The sequence below is a fragment of the Corylus avellana genome, chromosome 2, assembly GCF_965113065.1.
Source record: "Corylus avellana chromosome 2, dhCorAvel1.hap1.2, whole genome shotgun sequence".
NCBI lineage: Eukaryota > Viridiplantae > Streptophyta > Magnoliopsida > Fagales > Betulaceae > Corylus > Corylus avellana.
In genome coordinates, this window is record NC_142491.1 from 9,114,074 (window position 1) to 9,120,579 (window position 6,506).

General features: G+C 39.1%; 1 pseudogene; it reads left to right on the forward strand.

The window, feature by feature from the left end:
- The first annotated feature begins 1,025 nt into the window (after positions 1 to 1,025).
- On the forward strand, positions 1,026 to 2,345 carry LOC132172590 (phospholipase A(1) DAD1, chloroplastic pseudogene; annotated as a pseudogene).
- Positions 2,346 to 6,506: the final 4,161 nt, after the last annotated feature.

The window sequence follows — 6,506 nt, forward strand, 5'->3', positions numbered from 1 at the left end:
TGGTACTACTCTCACAGAAGCAAGCTTAACTGCAGAGTTCTGATGGATTCATAATCATCACGACTTTAAAACGTGTTGTTATCATTAAGGGTGTAAGTATACATATAAGCATATCTCCATCTCCATATCCAAGCGATGTGGGATGCCACACGGACCACTCCAAGGTGGTGGCCGAACCACCCCCTAAGAGTCTCGGGGGTGGCTGTTCCACCCCCTGCATCAAACTTGGCCACCCCCAAAACCACTGTCATGCCACCCCAATTTTTTTTTTCTTTTTTGTTTTTTGTAATATATATGTTTTATTTTTTAATTAGATTTTTTATTATTAAATTTTATATTCTTCAAACAAGTCAAACATAATCTCAACTCTTTTATTTTTTTTCTCAATATTCACAATTTTAAATTCAGTTCAATAAAAAAAAAAAAAAATGCAAACCCAAACAAGCCCATTATTCCTCAAAGCAATCCTCCAACATGTTCTAAATAATTCTGTCACATGCACGCGCGTGGTAAATTGTATCGAGTGGTTAAACTGAAAAAAAGAGAAAAAAGAAAAGAAAAGAGAGGAAAGTAAAGTAAAGAATACATGGCTCAGGCCGCGCTGAGTTGAGCTGACCATGGGACGCGTACTGTTGAACGCACGTGCCACCTCTGGTCGGAAAGACAAATCTGTCGCTGTCCATTTATTCACTCAGGACCCATCAGCCTTAGTCAAACACCTTTCAACCCACTTCTCTCTCTCTCTCTCTCTCTCTCTCTCTCTGTGACGCTCACATTTTTGTATCCAAAGCCGTTTTCTGTTATCATTTGTAATCTCTCTCCCCCTCAAATCTCAAAGTACCTACCTAGTCCTCCTTCAACATGCACCACCACCGTCCACTCTCTCTCTCTCTCTCTCTCTCTCTCTCTCTCTTTCCTCTATAAAACCATGCACCATATCAGTCATGGATATAAGCTGTGACTGACAAGTGAAGTGAGCGAACCCAGCTCCACACAACCTGCCAAAATATTCGCTTCATAAGAAAATGAGGCTTGTTTTTGGAGCTGTTCGCCCATTCACCACTCCACCTCTACCAAAAGCCTCGGTGGGCGTGCACTATTATGCCGCCTCTACCGCCACCACCAAAACTAAAAGCTTCGCATTGAGAGGCTTTGAGGTCTCATGCAGCTCGCTCAACAAGCACGACTCGTCAAAACGCAGCGTTTCCGATCAGTCTGCAAAACTGGGAAAGAGGTGGATGGAGTTCCAGGGCATCAACAACTGGGAGGGCTTGCTCGACCCTCTCGACCATAACCTACGCTGCGAAATTCTGCGCTACGGGCAGTTTGTCGAGGCGGCGTATCGTTCCTTTGACTTTGACCCCTCCTCCCCAACATACGCCACGTGTCGCCACACCAGAAGCTCGCTCTTCGCCCAGACAGGGGTAGGCGAAACAGGGTACAAAATCACCAGAAACCTTCGCGCCACCTGTGGGGTTCAGTTGCCAAGTTGGTTTAACATGGCCCACCCGAGCTGGGTGTCCACCCAGTCCGGCTGGATTGGCTATGTTGCTGTCTGTCAGGACAAGGAGGAGATCGCCCGTCTTGGGCGGCGTGACGTGGTGATAGCCTACAGAGGCACGGCCACGTGCTTGGAGTGGGTGGAAAATTTACGCGCCACGTTAACTGAATTACCTAACCACGGAGATCCCACCGAAAATAGGAAGGGGCCCATGGTAGAGAGTGGGTTCCTGAGCCTCTACACGTCGAGGACTGCCACGTGTCGTAGCTTGCAAGAGATGGTGAGGGAAGAGATCGCGAGGGTGATTGAAATGTACGGTGATGAGCCACTCAGCTTCACGATCACGGGTCACAGCCTCGGCGCGGCACTCGCTACGCTCACCGCATACGATATCACCACCACTTACGAAAATGCACCAATGGTGACGGTGATTTCGTTCGGTGGGCCACGTGTTGGGAACAGGGGCTTTAGGGCCCACCTTGAGAGAAGTGGGACCAGGATACTTAGGATTGTGAACTCCGACGATGTTATTACCAAAGTACCTGGCTTTGTGTTCAAGCATGGCGACGTGGCGTGTAAGCAGAGTAACCACGTGGCCAGCATTCGGGGTTGGATGAGCAAGTGCGTGGAAGAGATGCAGTGGGTTTATGCTGACGTGGGACAAGAGCTTAGACTTAGTAGCAGGGAGTCACCGTACCTCCCGAAGGGGGATATGGCCACATGTCACGATCTGAAGACGTATCTTCACTTGGTCAACGGTTTTGTGAGTTCCACGTGTCCTTTCGGATCTAGCTCCCAGAGTGTGCAACTGATTAGTCATCCGAGAGAGAATGCTTGGGTTTGAAGTTAGATAACACTGATTAGGCACAGGTGGTATAGTTAAGAGTTATTGATGAGTTATTGTACATAAAGAGTCATATTCTTCTCCAATCACATAAAATTTTTCCCATACTAAAATGAAAAACTTTAGTTCTTAATCAAACTACCTTTGTCTCGTAATTTAGAGCATATTTGAATTGAGGTTGTGTTTGAGAAATAGAATTTTTAAATTAAAAAACGCATATTGGCAAAAGTTTCATTTTTAAGCTTTTACTAAAAGTGCGTTTTGGCTATTTTTAGACTTTTTGAACCTTTAGAAGTGCTTTCAAATTTTTTTTATCAAACGGGTATTTTTTTTTTTTTTCAAACAAACTTTTTGAATGTTAAAAACACTTTTAAGCCATTCAAATGAACACCCAGACAAGCCCTTAGTATTGACAAAAACGAGCTTTTAGCACAAGAGGTGATTAGAGATGACTATAAGGTTGAGAGAAAAGCTATACGCACTTTAAAAATTAATCTCATGAAGGTGTACGATGGTGCCCATTGGGATTTTATTCTTCATAGTATGAGATGTTTTGGTTGCTCGGCCGAATAGATTTGTTGGATGGGTTAGGGTGTACTGTAATACCTTACCCAAAGTTTTCGGTTGCTCGTTTTTAGTGAAAAAAGGAGCTTAGACAAGGTGATCCATTGTCACCCTATTTGTTTGTTATTGCCATGGAGATTTACATCATTCCTTTGGATGCATGCGAATTTCTTAAGAAAATCCCAATCTGTAAATGGGAAAAATGAATGCAAATTAAAGAGAAAATATAAGAAATAAAAAATAAAAACGAAAAAGTACCCTCTTTCTCTCTCTTGAACCGGGTGAAAGCCGACAGAGATATTATTGAAGCAATTGTTTTCGCGTGTTTTTCATTTTTCTTGCATGCAAAAATTGTAAGTGTAGCACCCCGATAGGTGGGATGAACATGAACGAGAGGAAGAATAAATGATAAAAGCCAAAAAGCCCCCTTTCTCTCTCTCTCTCTCTCTCCATGGTAAATGTATGTCAGCATGCATGTATATATCATGTATGGTGGTTACTAGAATATGATTATGATTATGATTATGATATGATAGCTTCATTGCCCTCGTTGATTACGGCAAGAAAACTCCAGATGGCTCCAAAAAGGAAAGTCATGACAAGACGGTGGGAGAGATAAGTTGTAGATTTGAAGGAAGGGAGGGGGTAAGGGAATAAGGCCTATGATCCCATCCTCACCTATTTATCCACTCAATTACTTTATAATGATGGGCTACTTTCTCGTCCAATGAATAGAAGAGCCGTAGAATGTTATCCTCCTCATGATTAGGAATCAAATGAAAAATTAAAAACCAATAAGATAGCATCCTAAGCCATAGCTTTTTGCTTTTTTAAGCAAAAAAATTAAAATAGATACTAAAAACTACGTACTTTCATACCATTTTTTTTTTTTTTGAAAGATATGGAACTTTCATTAATGAAATTTTACGAGCATAAAAGCTCTTATATCATTGAGCATACAGCTCTGAAAAATTATAGTCAAAAGTTATGATAGTTATAAAGTCATAAAAATGACTTCAAAGAATAGATTTGCTTCATGCAGATTAGATTTAGGACATGGATAACCCAAATACAAAAACAAAAATAAAAAACTACTAGAAACTAAAAATCCGGCCGTAAGAGTTAAGCTCCCACACTAATCTATTTCATCCTCAAGCCAAAGGGCAGGACAAACAAAAAACAAAATCCCCACAAGCAGCAATGGAGGAACATGGCATCGTAGACATCCCTTCAAAAGACACACCTTAACCAAAGAAAACGATCAGACATAAGGTTAAAGATACTAGATCTGGATCTAGATCTATATCTACAAACTAGATCTAAAGCAGCCCGCCATAAACAAAGACCGCAAAAGCCTACAGAGAAGACACTGAATACTGCTACCGTGAAATGGGAGAATGGAAGATCTAAATCTAAATCTTCCATCCTCTTGAAATTTTTCTTAGTATTGTCTAGAAGAAAAGAGAGAAATTCTAGAGAGAAGGTAGAGCCTCTCTCTCTAGAACCGTTTTGTAGATACAGTAATATTGCGCCCATAGAAGACGATTGTGGCTACTCAAAAGCCAAAGCATTATTCCACCATGTATTATTTTCCAACAATTCTCAAATCGGCTTGTAACTGAGCCCCAAAGGGAATTGAATAACATTAATTGATGGGAACCTTAGTAAAAAAACATAACTAGAATTCTCCCCGATCAATCCCATGATCTCCACCGTTTATTTTTTCACACGAGAAGACAAGCCAAACTCCAAGCGTATTATAAGCATCAAAGTTGAAGATTCATAATAAGCTTGAGATCGATCAGGATCCAAAGACGTTTCAAAATGGGCAACTAAATAATTTTGCTTTTGCCAAGCCTTTTCAGAGCTACAAAGTCCATAGATTTGAGAGGATCATAGAAGAAAGAAATTGAAAAGGGCTTCTTTTGTCTGAATTTCCAACAATGATAATAACCTGAAAAAAGGAAAGTGGACGGTTGGAAACTTGGAGAAAGCACGACGTTTTTTGCTGCGCCGCAACTTTTATCGTAGGCCCAAAATTGATATTGTTGTATATATATATATATATATATATATATATATTGTGAGATTTATATATAGAAATTTGATGTTGAAGCAATGATAAGAATACCTCCAAAAATTCATTCCCTTTACCAAAAACAATGTGGAACATGCCACATTAATAGCGTATGCTTTTTGAGGGTCAGCCGTACGATTTTTTCAATCAAAAAGAAAGTCTGCAGGGCCAATAATCTAAGTGCACCATCATTATCAGAATCTTGTTGAAGAGAAGTACTGGTGCTATATAGCCTATATAAAAATATATTGCATGCAAAAGGGGTCGATCCAAGTAAAAGCCGTGTGTAAGGTCGGTGGTCGTCTCCAAAATAATGGGCCTTGATCATGTGGGCAGGCCACCCTTCTATGGCTGACTTCTCTAGCTACCATGCGCACTATTTTATTTTATTTTATTATTTTTTTTTTTTTTAAAGGATGGAAGGATAAAGGAGAGAGAGAGAGGAGGGAATGCTTTCAAAAACATAAACATCTTAAAATGGGGTCCATTTTGGAGGAGAATAGATGCAAAAGTTTGCACTTTTGTACATTTTTCTTGCTTTTCACGAGAAGGAAGTAGGGATAGTGTGGAGGGTGTATGAATTCTCGAGTGTGCTTTATTTATTTATTACGTCTCGTTTGTTTCAGCGTATAATATATTTCAGTATTTGGTTTGTATGAAATATCAGCAAATATTTCTTATATTTTCCTAATAATTTGAGGAACTGCAAGGAAGAGAGAGGGAGGCAGCAAAGAAGAGATGTGAAGGAAGATAGCATGATAATAGAATGCCTTAAAAAGTGGAATTAAAATCCAGTTCAATTATTTATCTATATTGCTTGCCATTTGAGCAGACAGTTGTTGAAATAGTCCTTGTGAAGGTATGAAAGAGTGGCGAAAAATAGTTTACGCAGATGAAAAACATAAACGACTTTATGCCTTATAAACACATTTTCAATTTGACCAATATTTTACGTCATGCCAAATAATAATAATAATAATATTATTATTATTATTATACAATATTTTTCACCAAACATAAGTCTTAAGTTGATTCCAAGGGTAAAATAGGGGGTTAAATTAAGTTTCTAATTCGAATCTTGCCTTGCCCCACTTGGGGCAAGGGTTATGCCTTAAGAAAACATTTTCAAGTTGACCAATATTTTACATCACACCAAACACAAATAATAATAATAATATAAAATATTTTACACCAAAACAAGTCTTAAGTTGATTCCAAGGGTAAAATAGGGGGTTAAAATAAGTTTCCAATTCGAATCTTGCTTAAATTTGGGGCAAGGGTTTCATGAATCAGGATCACGTAAATTTCTTAAAGTGACTTCATGGTAAAATTCTTAAAAGAATCTAAATATTATCTTTTTTTTAAAAAAAAAAAAAAAAAAAAATTATTATCACGATCTAGGCCGTCCATTTTCTAGATAAAATGTATTACACCCAGCCTCGATCCGTTGTGGGGTAGAAGAGATGTGTACCATATTGGTTCTAAATTTTGAAATTAGTGTAATGTTTAGGTATTTTAAT